This window comes from Macrobrachium nipponense, chromosome 31, assembly GCF_015104395.2.
Source record: "Macrobrachium nipponense isolate FS-2020 chromosome 31, ASM1510439v2, whole genome shotgun sequence".
In the NCBI taxonomy this organism is placed as follows: Eukaryota; Metazoa; Arthropoda; class Malacostraca; order Decapoda; family Palaemonidae; genus Macrobrachium; species Macrobrachium nipponense.
The window spans coordinates 9,281,042-9,302,301 of record NC_061093.1 but is presented as its reverse complement, the minus strand read 5'-3'; the positions used below and the strand labels follow the sequence as shown (position 1 = coordinate 9,302,301).

The following is a 21,260-nucleotide window of genomic DNA, read 5'->3' as shown; positions in this document are numbered from 1 at the left end:
CTATACACAAATTCACTATATTCACAAAGAATAGTAATATCAGGACGTTTGACATCTGTGTGAAATAACGAGGTAAAACTCTTTGGAAGTCTAATCTACCAAAATCACTTTACTAAATCGATGAGGGTTTCTGGGACGGAGTCATTTGTAGAGTTAATATATTGACTTTTCCATCCAGTCATTCGTTTGGCTAATTTCGAGGTTTTATGGCAGATGTGACCTTTAGAGACTGAAGATATGAAGTGAGGAAATCTGTAAGCGCTTATCGCCGCGTTGGCTCTTATCTTTCTCCCAATAGGTTTTTATCTGCGTTACAAGTTGTTGCGTCGCACGGGCTTGAATAGTTCGATCATTAAACTTAAATTTCCATTTCCAATGTCATGATGAGCTTTTACCAGTTGATTTATTATCGGAAGTGATTTTGGACGTGTTGCCTCCCACCTTCAGTGGAATTTTTTCGAGTAAATTCGTTTTTCCCGTTTATTTTGAATCGTTTAATGTTTGCAGTGCTGCTGCTATGAAGCGTTTCGGTTCATAAGTTGTTACCTGTATGAAAGATGATGTCGATTAACATACATAGTTTCCGAAATACCTGAGTGGGATTTGTGGACCTAGTCAATGATGTGATCTAGATAACATACAAAATTTCCGATATACATTGGACCTAATATTTATTTTTATATTATTATTATTATTATTATTATTATTATTATTATTATTATTATTATTATTATTATTATTATTATTATTATTATATTATTATTATTATTTTTTATTTTTTTTTGTTTGCTCTATCACAGTCCTCCAATTCGACTGGGTGGTATTTATAGTGTGGGGTTCCGGGTTGCATCCTGCCTCCTTAGGAGTCCATCACTCTTCTTACTATGTGTGCCGTTTCTAGGATCACACTCTTCTGCATGAGGCCCGGAGCTACTTCAGCCTCTAGTTTTTTCTAGATTCCTTTTCAGGGGTCTTGGGATCGTGCCTAGTGCTCCTATGATTATGGGTACGATTTCCACTGGCATATCCCATATCCTTCTTATTTCTATTTTCAGATCTTGATACTTATCCATTTTTCCCTCTCTTTCTCTTCAACTCTGGTGTCCCATGGTATTGCGACATCATGAGTGATACTTTCTTCTTGACCTTGTCAATCAACGTCACGTCTGGTCTGTTTGCACGTATCACCCTATCCGTTCTGATACCATAGTCCCAGAGGATCTTTGCCTGATCGTTTTCTATCACTCCTTCAGGTTGGTGCTCTACCACTTATTACTGCAAGGTAGGTGATGTTTCTTGCACAGGCTCCAGTGGAGGGCTTTTGCTACTGAATCATGCCTCTTTTTGTACTGGTTCTGTGCAAGTGCCGGGCATTCACTTGCTATGTGGTTTATGGTTTCACTTTTCGTATTGCACTTCCTACATATGGGAGAGATGTTATTTCCGTCTATCGTACTTTGAACATATCTGGTTCTTAGGGCCTGATCTTGTGCCGCTGTTATCATTCCTTCAGTTTCCTTCTTTAGCTCTCCCCTCTGTAGCCATGCCAATTGTCATCGCTGGCTAGTTCTTTAGTCTGTCTCATGTATTGTCCATGCATTGGTTTGTTGTGCCAGTCCTCTGTTCTTTCTGTCTCTCCTGTCTCTGTATATTTCTGGGTCTTCGTCTGCTTTTATTAGTCCTTCTTCCCATGCACTCTTTAGCCACTCGTCTTCACTGGTTTTTCAGATATTGCCCCAGTGCTCTGTTTTCGATGTTGACGCAGTCCTCTATACTTAGTAGTCCTCTCCCTCCTTCCTTTCGTGTTATGTATAGTTTCTGTCTGTATTTGACTCTTGGGTGTAGTGCTTTGTGTATTGTCATATGTTTCCTGGTTTTCTATCTATGCTGCGGAGTTCTGCCTTCGTCCATTCCACTATTCCTGCGCTGTATCTGATTACTGGCACTGCCCATGTGTTTTATGGCTTTTATCATATTTCCGGCGTTGAGTTTTGACTTGAGTATCGCCTTGAGTCTCTGCATATATTCTTTCCTGATCGTGTCCTTCATCTCTTGGTGTTTTATATCCTCCTCCTTCCATTACTCCCAGTATTTGTATCCTGTCTCATCTATGTGTTTGATGTTGCTCCCATCTGGTAGCTTTATCCCTTCAGTTCTCGTTACTTTGCCTTTTTGTATGTTGACTAAGGCGCATTTTTCTATTCCAAACTCCATCCTGATGTCCTCAGATACAATCCTTACAGTCTGGATTAGGGTATCTATTTCCTTGATGCTCTTACCATACAGCTTGATGTCGTCCATGAACATCAGATGGTTGATTCTGTTGCCTCTTTTCTTGAGTTGGTACCCGGCATCCATCTTCTGTAGTACTTTTGTCATGGGAATCATGGCTACTACGAAGAGTAGTGGGGACAGTGAGTCGCCCTGGAAGATCCCTCTCCTGATATTAACCTCTGCTAGTCTTATTCCAGAGCTTGTAAGTATTGTATTCCAGTTGCGCATTGTATTTTTGAGGAAGCTGATGGTATTTTCCTCTGCCCCATATATTTTCAGGCATTCTATTAGCCATGTGTGTGGTATCATGTCGAAGGCTTTCTTATAGTCTATCCATGCCATGCTTAGGTTGGAGTTTTCCTTCTCCTACTGTTCTTCATTACCATTTTGTCTATCAGGAGCTGGTCTTTTGTGCCCCTACACTTCCTTCTGCAGCCTTTCTGTTGGTTGGGGACGGTGTTTGTTTCCTCTAGGTAGTTGTATTATTATTATTATTATTATTATTATTATTATTATTATTATTATTATTATTATTATTATTATTATTATTATTATTATTATTATTATGTTTAATATTGCATTTATTTGGGTCACAAATTCGGTGTGGCTCAAATGTTCTTATGATAGCTCACGGCAATATTATTTTAATCATCTTTTTAATGAACCTTTTGTCCCTCTTATTTTGTAGTTTATTTTGAACAGGTTTGAATAAATGTATTACAAGAAAACCGTGTTTTTTTTCTTTCGTTATAAATGTCCAAACACTTATAAGAGCTATTGATTAAAAATGAATTTTGTTATATTTGTCACGAAATACTGGATTAAGATTGAGAGAGTTTCAGTTCGGTTGGGAATCGCAAAACGGAACTTATTAATAAAAACCGACTTATTTAAAAAAAAAATAGCAGGAATGTGGATCTATACATTAATTTATAGTTTATTATTATTTTATTATTATTATTGTAGACACTCGCCGGCCCTGTTGATTTTTATGATCAAAAAGGTCCCTCTCTTCTCTTCACTCGGGCCGGGGGTTGCTGGTCTCGAGCTTGTCTTATGTTACCGACGATTAGATGTCATGGCTACACTTGTGTGCATATGTTGGAATGAATCGTACCACATCTCACAAATGATCATCATTTTTCATCGATTCGGTCTCGCCTCTTGTCTCGCATATGGGCATTCTGCTCCGTGAAAGATTGGCTTCCATTTTTCATTTTCATGTTTGCGTATTTTCATACAATGATAGAATGACACAAATACCGATCACTAAAACCTTGCCTGCCGTTTATGAACGTCTTCACAGCTCGGCGACATCTGGGCACTGAACTGAAACTGCAGCCGGAGAGTCTCTACGCGGACATGATCGAGGTCGGTCTGCCTTCAGTTCAGCGAAACTGGAGGAAATCAGTCACGCTGCCTCGAAGGAGTTCAGCCTCGAGAAAGCTCTGGAGAAGATGAAGGGCGAATGGGCCAATGTCCTCTTCGAGTTCAAACCGTGGAGGTGAGGTAGTTGTTGGTTTTCCTTTTCCCTTTTCTGAATGCTGCTGAATGACTTGGCTCTTAGGATCTCATTCATTTTGCGACTGTTTTCTTGATAAGAATTCTTTTTTTTTTTTTTTATTTTTTTTTTTTTAGCACATTTTGGAGAACTGGTCATTTGACAATAGTTAAATGTAGGAGTGGTGGTACCTCATGCCCAGCTGATAACCACCCTGTTCCTTCAACTCTCATATTATCATGATGGTTCTTAGGTCTGGCAAAATTCCTAGATGGTTATGCTGAAAGTGGCCGTCTGTTCCAAAGTTTACAGAAATCCCTATGTCCTTTTGCTGCACCTCCGTTCATGTTCTCTCTCCTTCCTCCTTACTTTCCACCCTCTTCTTACAATTGTTTCATAATGCAACTGCTTTGAGGTTTTCCTCCTGTTACACCTTTCAGACCTGTCTACTCTCATTTTCCCTTGCAGCGCTGAATGACCTCATAGGTGTCCCAGTGCTTGGCCTTTGGCCTAAATTATATATTCCATTTCATTCCAGAAATCCCTGTGCTCAGGTCGCGAAGTTAGTATGATTGGTCTTGATTTGAGGTGGTGATTTTGACAGCACCAATGATGAGGCCTTAGTTTTCAAATGTAGATGGAGTCGGGAGAGCACTTCTTAGAATTTTCAAATAAGAGATTGCAATTAGTTGCTGATGGATATTATGACTACGGGATTGTAAATGTTAATGGTCCTCATGATTGCGTTTATACCCAACTACTTTTATGTTTGGTGCTAAAAATAAACTTGCTGCATCAATCGAATCTGACTAGGGAACTTAGGCTGAAGAAAAATTTAACAGAGATTTAGTTAAAAATGTTTTGCAAATTATGTAGGTTAAACTTCAACCTTAGCAAAGCAAAACTCAAAGTACGATTGTTAATTGGTCTAGGATACTAATTCCGCCACCCACATATTTTTCTTGACAGTTCTTTCTTCAATTATTTGCAACTCCTGAAATTCTAGTCGTCTTTTTTTGAATTCCAGATTAACCATTGCGAAACACAGGCCTATGTCTTCTTTAGTTGGTCGAAAAAATTATATATATATCAAAATAAGACTCGAGATTTGTAAAAAAGAAAAATTTTTTTCTGAGGAAATATTTTAAATCTGATTTCCGTTTCAGTCTTCTGAAATCGTTGTTTAGCAACCCGAGTTCCACTTTCTTCTTTGGCGGTGTTATTCGGTTAGCTCATTGTGCACGCTTTGTGAGCAAACTTTTCTTATCTCTCATTCTCTTTTCTGGAATTTTCGGTCCTGCCGTTGTATTGAGAAGACTCACGAGGGTTTCTTTGTTTCTTTGTTATTTCTCAAATGTAGTTTATCTTCACTTATGGCTTTTGGTTTGGGGCAATCTGCTCTTCCATCTGGGGTTGCACTTAGGCTAATACTAAGCAATAAATAACCCTGTACTAGTTTTTTTAGAAATTTTCCTGCTCTTAGTATTGTTTTTGCTGTCGATGCAAAATTATAAATCTATGATAAAAATAGCAAAATGTGACAAGGTCCAGTATTTGAATCATTGGTTACTAGGAAGTTTTGGCAATTAAGTGAAAATAAAAACTCAGTTATGAAGTGGCCACAATTACTGGATATTATTTTCGAAACCACATATCGCTTGTAGCTGTTCAACTCATTTAATTTTCATGCCTTTTCAGTAACAATCTCACTCAAAATGGCCCTGATTGTGTTTTGAATACTGATAATTTACATAACAAACTGAGAATCACAATGATAAATCGTCCACTCATTTGATAGTATTTTAATTGACACTTTGTGTATTGCAATCAGGGAAACAGGGACATCCATCTTGGCTGCAGTGGATGACATCCAGGTCTTGCTAGACGAACACACACAAAAGGTGCAGACGATGAGGGGGTCACCTTACGTCAAGCCCTTCGAAGCCGAAATTAGGGCGTGGGAGGAGAAACTTCTGTCGATGCAGGACATCTTAGATGCTTGGATCAAGGTGGTTTGCCAGAACATAATACTAGGGACGAGAAATGGAGTGTAGTTGTAGAGTTCACTTCATTTGTTTTATTTATTGTTTTCTAAAGTAAAGTCTAAGTTGTGTGGTCTTCACTAAATAAGTGAATCTGATGAGGGATTTCGATTATTATCTGTATGTGAATCACTTGTGCATGTTGGGTTCAGTGGGGTTGAGTGAGTAGTTACTCTTTTAGACGAATAGGCCTAGATAAGAAAACCACACGATGCGCAATAATGGTTGTCGATAGGTCAACAAATAACAACATTTAGAAAGATATTTTCACGCCATAATTAAAGAATGACAACGTCCCGAACTTCCCACAGTGCCAAGTGACGTGGCTCTATCTCGAGCCGATCTTCTCGTCCGAGGACATCATGAAGCAAATGCCTGTCGAAGGGAGGAAGTTTACTCGCGTGGACGCCACTTGGAGGCAGCTCATGGGGACAGCCGTCAAGGATCCTCACGCTCTGGTAGCTACTGAGCAGCCCAACATGCTCACCAGGTCTTGTATTATTATTTTTATTATTATTATTAGGGGAAAACTCTATCGCGAGAGTATATGTAAAGTTCAAAAGGGTCCACAATAATACAAAGTATTAAGAGTCCGTGTATAATTTTTAAGACTTTACAAAAAGCTTTCGAACCCTTCCGTGGGTTCATCTTCAGTCCAAGATGACCCAGGGAAGGGTTCGAAAGCTTTTTGTAGTCTTAAAAATTATACACGGACTCTTAACACTTTGTATTATTGTGGACCCTTTATCATTATTATTATTATTATTAAGAAACAAACCAAAAACCCTATCATTATACGAGGCAAACTTTCACTAGAAGGCCTTTCCTTGTTGGAAATAGTAGTCCATTACTCCTTACAAGAATAATGGCATCGCTTGTCTTGCTCATTTCGTGAAGTGTTGCTTATTATAGACTTAGTAAGCGATATACAATAATGTCTCTTAAAAAATTTGCCATATTCTTTTACTGCATTGGTAAAATTAGCCATAATTTCGTGACAGTAGTGTTTTATCGCGAAAAGATATTAATTTTCTGGACTCTGAACTCTACATTTCAGAAATACTTTGAATATTAACGTAAGCATTGTCGTTCATGACCATTACCAACTGAATTAGGCAACGCCTGGAAATGAAGTCTAGAGCCATCGGGTTTCGGCTTCTCTTTAATTAACACACGCAAGAAAGAGTTCCTTAAGTCTTCCTTCTGAGGTTATATCAAACTTCCCTGATCAACGTGCAAGTCCTAATTAAGTATTAGGAGGACTAACTTTGGATTTTCAGCAAGTGTTCTCTCTGTTGCTCTATGTCAGAGGCATGTTTGTATCTGGACTTTTGGTACTCAGATGGTGTTTAGGGGTTCAAATGCTTTCACAGCTGACCCAAGCATAAAAAATATAGTCCTGCTTTGGGATATCAAGGTCCATATAGTAACAGTCCATTCGTAACAATCTAAAGGCACCCAAAAATTTGTTCATTTACATTAATGATGACTTGAATGTTGCTATTTACACCATACTATTCCAGAACATCAATTGTTATTAGCTGCTTCATTTAATCCTATGATTTTCTTCATACTTCCTGCTTTTGTTTGCCCAACTCGTCTGGCAGACCTATAACCAGGTTCTAAAGAGGTGCTGCAGTCAGAAGAACGAAATTCCATTTTCTTTGCAGGTTGCACGAGTGTAATCATCTGCTGGAGGAGATACAGAAGGGTCTCAATGATTACCTTGAAAAGAAGCGTCTCTTCTTCCCAAGGTGAGTTGGAAATGTGGCGTGACGGGTCTAATTGCTTTGTGGAAATCATTCATGAGTGCATCGGGCCTTCTCCTTCAAGACTTTCATGTCAAACGTTTTGTCGTTCTTTTTAATGATACATTGCAGGGAGTGAGTTGGAAGCTTACTATAAATATAAACTATATATATATATATATATATATATATATATATATATATATATATATATATATAGTATATATAATTACATATATATATATATATATATATATATATATACAAATGTCCTTTAATATCTAAATTCACTTATTCCTCCCAAATGATATATTTTTCATATATGTACCGAAGGGGAATTTTTTAATTGATAATAATTTCGTCCCCCATGGGATCGAACCACCGTCCAAGTGGACGGGGACGAAATCAGGACAGTCAGTGACGCTATCCAATCAGCCAACAGAGACGCTATAAAGTTCATATCGATTCTGACCTTACAATCACCCTCGATCTGGGGAGCTTTCGTAATTAGAATCGATATGAAACCCCGTCTACCATGTTGGCCAATTCGAGCGTTTGACAGCACGTAGCCTTTTGTTATGAATAATTATCACACGAACCGTGATCCATTTATATATCAATTCAAGCTACAAATGTCCTTTAATATCTAAATTCACTTTACCTCCCAAATGATATATTTTTCATATAGTACCGAAGAAAGGGAATTTTTTAATTGATAATAATTTCGTCCCCCATGGGATCGAACCACCGTCCAAGTGGACGGGGACGAAATCAGGACAGTCAGTGACGCTATCCAATCAGCCAACAGAGACGCTATAAGTTCATATCGATTCTGACCTTACAAATCACCCTCGATCTGGGAGCTTTCGTAATTAGAATCGATATGAAAGACCCGTCTACCATGTTGGCCAATTCGAGCGTTTGACAGCACGTAGCCTTTTGTTATGAATAATTATCACATCGAACCGTGATCCATTTATATATCAATTCAAGCTACAAATGTCCTTTAATATCTAAATTCACTTTACCTCCCAAATGATATATTTTTCATATCAGGTAACCGAAGGGGAATTTTTTAATTGATAATAATTTCGTCCCCCCATGGGATCGAACCACCGTCCAAGTGGACGGGGACGAAATCAGGACAGTCAGTGACGCTATCCAATCAGCCAACAGAGACGCTATAAGTTCATATCGATTCTGACCTTACCAATCACCTCGATCTGGAGCTTTCGTAATTAGAATCGATATGAAACCCCGTCTACCATGTGGCCAATTCGAGCGTTTGACAGGGGTTTCATATCGATTCTAATTACGAAAGCTCCCAGATCGAGGGTGATTTGTAAGGTCAGAATCGATATGAACTTATAGCGTCTCTGTTGGCTGATTGGATAGCGTCACTGACTGTCCTGATTTCGTCCCCGTCCACTTGGACGGTGGTTCGATCCCATGGGGGGACGAAATTATTATCAATTAAAAAATTCCCCTTCGGTACATATATGAAAAATATATCATTTGGGAGGTAAAGTGAATTTAGATATTAAAGGACATTTGTAGCTTGAATTGATATATAAAATGGATCACGTTCGATGGATATTATTCATATATATATATATATATATATATATATACACATATATATCTTATATATATATATATAATATAATTATATATACTATATGTATATATATATATATATATAATAGATATGGCATAACACAATACCTCCTATCATTATTATTATACAGCTAACGGTTAGAACTGTAAGTATGTATAGCCTATATGTATGTTAGCTATAGATGGCGAAACTACTAGACTGAATTGAACCAAAGTCAGACCATTTATGTAGGTTTTATAGGGGATGGTTTTTAACCAGGTGCCATTTTGATCCGGGTATCGGGCCGCATATCCGGCTATGCTATCTCCAGTTCCTCGTCCATCAATCTGGTAGGCCGAGTTCGTTCCTTGCTGCCGCCAATGCGGAACCAGAGGAATTTATTTCTGGTGATTAGAAATTTACTTCTCGATATGTGGTTTGGATCCCACAATAAGCTGTAGGTCACGTTGCTAAGAAACCAATTGGTTCCTAAATCAAATCCGCAAATCCGTAAATAAAAAACTAAAACAGCCCTGGGAGCGCCTTTAATCAGCTCAGTGGTCCGGTTAAACTGAGATACACTTAACATTTCTTAGGCTAACTTCTTTATTATTAGTTGTAAAGAAAAATGAAAACGTTATTCTGATAGAACTTTTCTCGAGGATTCCAAATATGTTTTTACTTTTCTTCTATGGTGGCATACATACAACTACATACATAACATATATAAGTATATATATAATATATATATAAGATATATATATATATAATATATATTGTATGGGGTATGTTATAATATATTATAATTATATATGTATGTATGTATGTATGTAGAGTAGATAGATATATACATTAATGTAGATATTGTGTCAAGAAATATAACGGTAATATGCAATTTCCAACATGATTGTGCTCCCTCCGTCTTCAGGTTCTTCTTCCTCTCGAACGACGAATTGCTGGAGATCCTCTCCGAGACGAAGGACCCGCAGCGCGTACAGCCCCACCTGAAGAAATGCTTTGAGGGCATCAGCAAGCTTCATTTCTCATCGCAGCAAGAGATCGAGGGCATGATATCCGCCGAGGGAGAGCTAGTTTCCAGTTTCAAGTCAACAGAGTCATCCCGTCAAAAGCTAGGGTATGCTTCTCAAACGGTAATATATATATATATATATATATATATATATATATATATATATATATATATATATATATATATATATAATATATATATATATATATATATATATATATATATAGATATGACACAAGGTCCAGTTGACCATGTCTCTAATAAAAGGAGAGAAATCACAACCTGGTAACGTAAACCTATCCTGAATGTCCACGGCGAACTGCAACTCTGTAGCTCGATGAAGTTATCTCATCTAGGCTAAAACCAAACCCTGTAATACCAAAGCACCATAATTTTAATTACTATCGTTTCCTGTGCAGTTAAGATATATATATATATATATATATATATATATATATATATATATATATATATATATATATATATATATATATATATATATATATGTGTAAGTGTTTACATAATAAAAATATGGAATGTTAGTCCATATATATATAAAAGTCTAAACAAACTAAAGAGGTCAACCAGATTGCTTGCAGGAATGTGATCAGACTAGAGATGCTAAAGATGACGTATACAATAAGTATGTAGGCTAAGATAACATGCCGTCACTGTAGTCATTCAATTGTTTATAAACATTAGTCCAAGCTCCTGCTTGAGACAACTACCCCGACCTATAATTCAAACGGCCTACGTGATCTGTAGCGTGTCTCATTTGATTGTGTGTTCGTATGAAACTATGTCATTTGTATGTATGTTCATATGTTCGAAACTATGTCTGTTCCTTCATAACTTGTAACAGAGATGGTAGACAGGCAGAACAGAGTTAGCTATCGTCATTAGAAGACCTGTACCTCTTTACCTAAGCTTTATCATGTAGAGGAATAGGATTAGCCATCATCATTGGCAGAAGCGATCAAGCTATCGTTATTAGAAAGACTTGTACAATCATATCTGATCTTCAGCATGTAAAACTTCAGAAGAATATATAATTTTTTAAACTTTCTGTTTTCTACAAGAACCTCCTCACCGAACCCAAACCAACATGAGTTTAAACACATCGTCGTAATAACCAACAAGATAATACCGACTTCGTAAGTGATCTACAAACCCCCAGACACTCCATTGAAGATGGAAGTGCAATACCAACCGACTTAGCGTAAGATTATCGCTAGTCTAACATTACCTCATAGGGTGCCTTATCATACAAGGCACGAGCCCTAATATTGGTGGCCAGCGTACCAGAAGAACCTCTACAACGTCCTACGAAGAAAAAACCAGAATAATAAATCATGTATCATAAGAAGTCAACGACGACGGAAGCAGCAGATTCTTCAAGCAACCTAGTACATCGTTAGTGAGCGACTTCAGAAAACAATAAGAACTCTTCAACGACGACGAAAGCAACAGATTCTTCAAGCAACTTAGTATCATCGTTAGTGAATAACTTCAAGAAACAAAACCGACGTGTCCTTTTTCCTACGGCAACGCAAGCTTCGTCTCTCATTAGAATCATTCAAGAAAACATCGTTAGTGAGCGTTTCCGGCACTTCAAGAAACAAACCGAACGCGTCTGCAGCATCGGATCTTTCAAGGGCTCGAATCATCGAAACAACGCGCACGGGGGAAACTGAAGCCAAACCAGGTCATCCGCTAAATAGAGAAGGAGGACCAAGGCCGTGTGTCGTTATCGGAACACCGTGACTTCCCACAAAAGCAAGCTAAGTACAATTTTTTATTCATTTGGAGTAACTTTGAGTGTTTCCTTTGCAGGTCGAATTTCGTTTTATTCCTGTGGCTGAAGTTACGAGACATTCTTAATCTTACTTTTTTACAGAAATTATCTACATCATTGAGATTTCGCTACTGCGAGTTTTATCTTTGAATGTCTGTTTCCAGAAGTTCTACTGAAATATCATAATCATATACTATGTTAATTTTATCATTTTGGGTGTATTATTAATCCCTTACGTAACAAATCATATTAAACAGTGAATATGCGTTTACGCAGTGGACATCTGTATTTATACAGATGCATGGATAGGGTCGTTAAGCACCGTAGTGATAGAAAACACACAAAAAACAAGTGGAACACCCGTACAAATCTATATTAGAGGTAACACTATTTCGGGTCATGACAATAAATGCTCCTTTGCAAAGTCCCCGATCGCAGTTTAGCCTTGAGTTTTTTGAGTTATATAAAATATCGAACCTCAATGACTCAACTTAACTTTTAAAATATGGCTGGATTGCAAGGAATAACATGTCTGTAAAAAACTTTCATCAGGCTAAATGCGCTGACCAGGATCCCTCACTATTTCAAATTTTAGCAAAGAATGAAGTACAAACAGTTAAGATGAATGCAGTAGAGATAACGTCGTTAATAGTAATCGCTCAGTGCCTATAGTTCGTCATTCATTGCTTTATACGTACCACCAGCAACATATGCTAAAAACACACAATACGTTTGCCGATGGTAATAAAGAGAAGGATCCTAATTATTACAAAAAGAAATAGAAACAGTAGCCCGTTCAGAATCAAACAAGCAAACTCGGTGACTGTGCACCTAGTCAAGCGGTCAAGGTCAGTCAAAACTGCCGAAGTTTTCAAAGCAAAGCAAATTCCACACAATAAGCGACTCTAGCAGAGTGGGGAAAAGCGATGTTGGTTCATACATGCCAATATCTTTTTGAATTAAAAAGGATTTTTCCTATGAAACACACGACCAAGTATAAAGTAATCAGAGAGGTTTTCGTTTTTTTTTTTTAAAAAACGTAAGTTATTATAAGTAGTGGTGGATAAAGCCGACTGTACGCGCCGTGAAAATTAGAATATCTTGTTTATTCCTTTAGTACACGTAATATCCTGTATTTACGGACTCACCGTCTGTTGTTCGAACTTCCCTAATGAGAAGTCCCGGATTAAGCGAAAGGCGCTTTACAGATACCTCTATAGTATTATAAAAAAAACATTGATCTGTATCTAGTGTAATTGTAAGATCCATCTAGGGGTATACAAAATATTATCTTACATCCTGCAAAAATAAGGCGTGTTTATCAAAAGAAAATCCTATAAACCTTCAAACATATTAAAATCCGTTTGAACAAAAAGAGAAAGTTAATCAAATAATAACTTATATAAAGGAACTATACATTTGTCTCATAAATCGTAACTTTGTTCAAATGACCCAACAGAATTCTCCCACAACCGCAGTCGCACTTTGCACGCAAAATCTCGAGAAGCATGCACCCTCGAATGTCTTAGTGCGTGTAAAAAGACTTTGCTGGGAAATGAAATTTTTGAATCCTTCCCGACACTCTGAAATATAACGATTTTCCGCGAACAAAGCCCTAGACACGGTTGACTAGCAGCAAGTTAAATCTAGTGAGCACAAATGTATACCATATCGTGGTAAAACGGAAGTTATAAATATCGCATTTTTTTTATTGTTGCTAACTTTTAATCCCGCCCAATCAGTCGTGGATGAATCTCTCTGTTAATCTATCTAAAGTAATATCCGTAAAGTCATTCAAGCAGAGGTGATTCAGCAGAAATTTTTTTTATCTTTTATCTGAATACCAGGAAGTTTCTCCACTAGCGAGTGATCTCTGGGAAAAAACGGATGTAATTTAACACAAAATACGGTCTAACTGACAAACATAAAGCTATATACGTACCTTCGTGTAGACTCTCAATGAAATTTCAAAATAGAGATAAATGACGAAGTTGACAAATGTTAGTAATAGGAGTCATTAGGAAATCACATAAGCCCATATAATTTTTCCCTCAAACGTCATGCCATAAAAGATCGGACTTGGCGTATCTGCGTAGATTCTGTCGCTTAAACAAGGAAACGACTCCCGATAGTTTCCAGTGCGATGTACCGACGACATCTTATCTCTGTTAGGTTAGAATAAATTTTTTTTCACCAACTTGGACTTACTTAAATGCTTTTACCAGATACCATTACCTAAGTGATTGTACCTCATACACCGTTTTCAGCACACTCAGGGGACATTATCAATTTTTACGTATGCCTCCGGCTTACGTTGCGCCCCAAATTACAATATAGTGTTTGGAGACTTTTAGGGGATAACCTACATGCCTATATGGATGATCTTGTAATCTTTTCTAATACCCTTAGAAGTAACAATTCACATAAACTAGAGCCTAGTGCTACAGAGACAAAGACAAATAATCTCAGAGTAAAATATCTAAATGTGAGTTTTTTAAAACCGAACATGTTTATCTAGGTTTTATGTGTCTAGTCAAGGTCTTAAAGTAGTCCATGGTAAGGTGCGGCTATTCATAACTTTCCGGTACCTATTAATGTAAAAGGGAGATACAGCACTTTTGCGCTGTAGTGGGTATTACAATCGTATGCAAATATGTAACTCTTCAATCATGACAGCTCCTTTAACAGATCTTACGAAGAAGAGCGTAGATTGATTATGGTCTAAAAAGCATCAACAGGCGTTCGATATCTTAAAAGCGGAATAATGCAGCTTACCTAACTTAAAAATCCCTGATTTAAATAAGGAATTTTTTTTATTGCAACAGACGCCTCGACCCAAGGGTAAGAGGGATACTACTTCAGTAATATGATAAACAGTTCTTTCCTATAGCTTTTTATTCACGTAAACTAAAGCCCTCTGAAAGTAAATATGCAGTAATAGGCAAGGAAGGGCTAGGTATCACACTAGTACATTTTAAGTTCATAATCTATGGCTATCCTGATAAAGTCCTTACTGAACATGAGTCCTTTACCGAGTTTTTCAAAGGCTTTAATCACAGTCCAAAAGGAACTCGGTGACAAATGATCATTCAGGTTATTGGAGCCAAGATAAGATATCACCTGGGAAAGCAAATATCATAGCTGACGCATTATCCCGCAAATCCCGCACCATACCGCAAAGAAAAACCATTAATTAGACTAAAAGATATAGAAACATCCGTGCCTATTGTTAAAACCGTATCTAAACAAGAAAATTCCTTAACCCAAGAGATCGCGAGCATTGAATATCTGGGTTGGAGCGCAGAACTGTTACAAACTGAACAAGGCAAGAGTCAACAGACATAACCCAAACAATAAACACTTCGAACGGAAACAGAGTCAGCAGCAATAAACATCAAACAATAAACACTTCGAACGGAAACAGGTCAGTGGCTAGGCAAAAACAATAAACACTTCGAGCAGAAACCCTAAGCAAAAGTATATTTAAAGTATGTGTCATCAGAAAAATGTAATCAAATGTAGTATTATATGTAGGTCCGTGACGAGGAAAACCCGAAGAACACAGCAGGTGACTAACGACCAGGTAGGTAGTAATAATCTCTTTCATACCAATCGTCCTACTGGTTGCATTCCGTCATCCAGGGTTCCCTACTATGTCACAGAAAGCCAAATCACTGTTTTACTGGCCTACAATGCTTACAGATATAAAAAGCACATAACTAATTGTAAACACGTGTCATGAAAACAAGGGATACACTAAGACACCTGTCGGTTTAAGGGCCTATCCTGTGCCAAATCAATCCTTGAAAGAATATACTTAGAATTATTAACAGAGTAACGAGTCTGACAGAGGGAATAAACACTTCTTAGTGTTAATAGTTCCTTGACACGTTATATAGAAGTAATAGCACTAAAAACAAACACCGCAATTGAGTGCATTAGGAATATTTATGAGTGCCCTAAAATCAGTAAACATGGAATTCAACACATGATAATCTGACTCGGGTGGTGTAAATCAATAATAATCTCCATAACACGTGGTGTGAATTCCTTTCCATTAAGAAACCAATAATATATTTTATCACCCAGAGTCAATCGGTTTGGTAGAATAACTGATAATTAAATAGGAAGTGTCAATGTCTTACGAGTTACAACTCGTGATATTGGATCCGAACTGGATTATAGCGGTTCTTGCGGTTTTAAATACCTTTATCATTTATATCTTGTATCTATAGAATTGATGCCGCAAGTAGCCTTATACGGTACGCCGCTAGAACACTTTTCCACATATTCAAGCCAACCATTAATTTATCAAATAGTATATAAAAAAATATATAGATAAATAAATATAAAAAAAATAAGATAAATATGGATACAAGTGGAGTCAATATAATACACTCCGTAAGAAGTCGGAAGGGCGGGTTACAAATTATAATAAAAAGGAATCACGATAAAATCAATAAGCAAAACGTAACCATAGATAATTAAATATCCAAACTATATATGCGTAAAGATTTGAACTCTAACTTAACGCTTTAGTAATGACAAATAAGCTAAAAGTTCAAACACATATCCAAAATCTACTGACATATTGTCTGTCCCGGTGATTTATATTCGTAGTCAATGAAAAAAAAAATTAAAAAAATAAATAAATAAATAAACTAATAATAATAATAAAATAAATAAAATAAAATAAAGAGATTTTAAAGTCAGGAAGTCTAGAAGTGAAAATGTTATCTATGGAATAATCCTATAGAATCTTATACAGGGCTAATAATATATATAGAATTTGTATGGAAACCTTTTTTCATTAGTTTGAATAAGGAATATTTAATTTAACATAATTACAATTATGCAGATTTCCAGCATGAAACTAATATATTGTTCAATTTTGGTACTGTTTTTTTTTTTCAGACATTCGTCTCATGTGGGTCGAGTATTAAAAACAAAAAATTTATCCTAAAGTCGTATCTCTTACAGCAAGTAACGTAACTCTTAGCTGGCTGAGAGCAATCTCCTGCCAAGTGACGACGTCATCATTGCCGTATCAGCATTTGTTCCTTTTAACCTCAATAATCTGCTTACACAGGCTTCATCTCGCGATTGCAAAGCAGGTTGCTGGAGAAAGGAATGCTTAGCCCGAACTTCTCATGGGCAAGGCAGACGTTAGGTACAAGTGTCTATCGGTATGCGCAATGCAACTTGCAATCATTTTAAAATTAATAACAAAATAAGCAAATAGAATTTCTATAACAACAAAATGAATTAATTTTTTCTGAACCTCATAGACATTTAGAAGTATCACGATATGGATTGGATTATTTACTTGCAACATTAGCTTATTACAATCCACGTAAAATCGCATTCATGGGAAAATGTCACATTTTCTTGAAAAACCCAAAGTTTATATAGAAATTAGTTACATAGTGGGTTTTTCGTTGCATCTCCTACCTATTAATAATGTTTTAAAAGTTAACCTCAGAGGATGCGCGCGAGAACATTGAATATGAAACTTTTGTTAGGGCACATAGGATCAGATTTTATCACAACTTAATTTCAGTTAGCATAGAGAAATACCAAGAATCATGATTAATCTTCTCTTTGACTCTTAGTTGTTGCCTGGCAATCTTACAAATAGCTCCGTTTCACACTTCTTTGTCTAGTAACTTACTACCAGTAATATCGAATTTTCTTTGGGATTCGTATTGAATATCTGTTTATTTTTTATAATTATGGATATTTTTACAGTCCTCATAGACCTGGATAGGTTCACTCATTGTTAATGCCATGGATAAAAAAGTTTGTACAGCGGACTCTTTTGAATTCCAAAATATCAGCGAATTCATGTGGGTTAAGTCTGGTCTAAATGGCTCTCTCCCCTCCCGTATTTGGATGTTGTCTGAATTTACTTTGCCCTTGTGACAAGTATAATTCCACTTGCAGGCTGATTAATGGTAACCTGGTTACAGTATCCTGCAGTACGAGAGTTCACATAGCAACTTCAAAAAATCGTTCGTCGCTGCGGATGACTACAGTCAGGTAACAACCGCCTACAATGTGAAAGGAATTTCATGGACTTCTTCGACCGACACCGTATCTCGTCGTTAATCTCGTTTTCATGCGGAACGCTCCAGCGACTGTCGGAAATCGACTACGAATGGGACATACTTCCGACAATTTCGACCCGAAGGATATTCAACTCTACTTTGCTGGCGAAGGACTCGTGCTGGGGATGTTTTTTTTATTCATCGCGAACGTAATCGTGTAGCTTAGGATGCAGAGAATAAGTATGAGCGCAAAAATAGAATGTTGGACCCGCCCAGGCAAATTTTCCCCTTGTTTTAACCCTGTGAAATCGGCCGTTTCATTGGGCTATAGGTGGTTGTCTGGAACTGTGTAATGGACGAAAAGTGGTTCGAAAGCTAGTTAAATGTGAAGTAGTATAACCTCGGTCATGTATCCTATATATATAAATGATCATAAATAACAGAATCGAAATATATTTTTTGCGTGTACGCACTAGGAATCTATAGATCAAATGATTCATAAATAACGGAATCGAAATATATCTTGCGTGTACGCAATAGGATTCTATTTAAAGTGCACCTATATTAATCATAATTATATGACTCCATATACATATGTATAAACAAATCAGGTAGCCTATAATCAATCTGTTACCTTTTATCTTACCAATATCTGCAGTTTACATATGAGTTAGTATATGATTTTTATCATGTTAATCTTCATTCTATGCAATTATCAGAGTCACATTAGTATTTTCTGTAGCATATGTATCTTAATGAGATGAAGTGAAAAACTGTATCATTATATATCACGTGATCACTATTATTTACCAATATCATTGTTTTATATTTTATTACATGAATCAATTCATGTACACCATGAATTTTTATTTACTTATATATAATTCACATAGTGTCTGTATCACTCCCTATAAGTCAAGTGCAAGTCAAGTTTGAGTAATATTCAGTAGTTGGTTTTGGTAGCTGACCGAGCTGATGTAAGTGTTTACATAATAAAATATGGAATGTTTAGTCCATATATATATAAAAAGTCTAAAAACTAAAGAGGTCAACCAGATTGCTTGCAGGAATGTGATCAGACTAGAGACGCTAAAGATGACGTATACAATAAGTATGTAGGCTAAGATAACATGCCGTCACCTGTAGTCATTCAATTGTTTATAAACATTGTTCCAAGCTCCCTGCTTGAGACAACTACCCCGACCTATAATTCAAACGGCCTACGTGATCTGTAGCGTGTCTCATTTGATTGTGTGTTCGTATGAAACTATGTCATTTGTATGTATGTTCATATGTTCGAACTACTGTCTGTTCCTTCATAACTTGTAACAGAGATGGTAGACAGGCAGAACAGAGTTAGCTATCGTCATTAGAAGACCTGTACCTCTTTACCTAAGCTTTATCATGTAGAGGAATAGGATTAGCCATCATCATTGGCAGAAACGATCAAGCTATCGTTATTAGAAGACTTGTACAATCATAATCTGATCTCCAGCATGTAAAACTTCAGAAGAATATATAATTTTTTATTACTTCGTGTTTTCTACAACGAAAACCTCCTCACCGAACCAACATGAGTTTAACACATCGTCGTAATAACCAACAAGATAATACCGACTTCGTAAGTGATCTACAAACCCCCAGACACTCCATTGAAGATGGAAGTGGCAATACCAACCGACTTAGCGTAAGATTATCGCTAGTCTAACCATTACACCTCATAGGGAGCCTTATCATACAATGGCACGAGCCCTAATATATATATATATATATATATATATATATAATTTATATATATATATATATATATATATATATATATATATATATATATATATATATAATATATATATATAAAACGTCTAGGGGATTGGCTTCAGAATAAATCTAAGTAAAAACTGAGATAACGAGGAAAGGGTGTGAGGAGAGATATAGAATAACATCAGTTGGATTAAGGTCAATGGTTATGAATCTTCCCAATATCTGGGAACAATTGATATCCAATACAGATTCTTTGGGAGACTAAGATTTGATGAAAAACTGAAAGAAGTTAGCCAAACAATGGGCAGGTTCAATAAGATCTGGTAATCATATTGACTGAAATTGCATACCAAAATAGGATGCAGTGGTTCTCAACCTTAGATATTACCTCCAAATATAGAAATAGGCTAAATGTAGAACCTGATCTGTGCCTAAAGCTATCTGCCATAAACCTGAAATTGAAAATTTGGTATAAGCCAACTAACATCAGCCATCTCATTAAAGGAGTCAATAAGAAATCATTTTTTTGTTGTTGCTAATTTTGACTTGAGGCTCGTGGCCCTCTGGATTACCTCTGTGGACCCCTAGGAGTCCACAGAACCCAGGTTGAGAACCACTGTCCGACTCTAGTGAATCATGGTATGCCAATGAAACTCTATCTTTATGATTTTGTCCTTCTGAGATTAAAGCTTTATGACGAATATTAGGAGAAGTTACGGTAGTTCTATATGTGGGGGATGAAAAGATGGTGGATTTTACCTGGATAAGTCCTCTCCACAACCAGGAGTTTGTTTGTATGGTGTTTTTACATTGCTTGGAACCAGTGGGTTATTCAGCAACGGGACCAACGACTTTACGTGACTTCCGAACCACGTCGAGAGTGAACCTTAATCATCAGAAATTAACATCTTAACCCCCAATGGAATGCCCGAGGATCGAACTCGCGGCCACCGAGTTGGCAAGCTAAGACCATACCGATCACGCCACTGAGGCGCTCACAACCAGGAGTCCTGGAAAACTCGGACCTTTTGATATGAGAGCTGTGATGAGGGAGGCCTTGTGATGGTAGAGTTCTTTGGAATATAATGCACAGATAAGACACGAGTGGCGGCATTTGACAGAGGCATTTTTTCCAACACGAATTAGGTTCTGTTGTTCATGTTGTGCAGGGACTGGTGGAGCGCTGGTTGGTCGAAGTGGAGGAAATGATGGTGCAGAGCGTCCAAGACGTTGCCGTCAGGGCCGTCGAGAACCACCCCTCGACGCCCCACAAGTTGTGGATCACCCAGTGGCCTTCCCAGGTCGTCCTCACAGTAGCCCAGATCGTCTGGACGACCGAAGTGACCAGCGCCATTCTCAACAAGAGACTCAAGGTAAAGAAGCGGTGTTTTATCAGGAAGAATCTATGTGACAAGGAAGGTAGGTTTGATTTGATAAGTGATGGTCATATTGTTTGCGATGATGT

General features: G+C 37.1%; 1 protein-coding gene across 1 annotated transcript in view; it reads right to left on the bottom strand.

Moving 5' to 3' along the window:
• LOC135206597 (dynein axonemal heavy chain 3-like) overlaps window positions 1–21,260 on the bottom strand; it is a 270,995-nt gene that overhangs the window by 154,329 nt on the left and 95,406 nt on the right.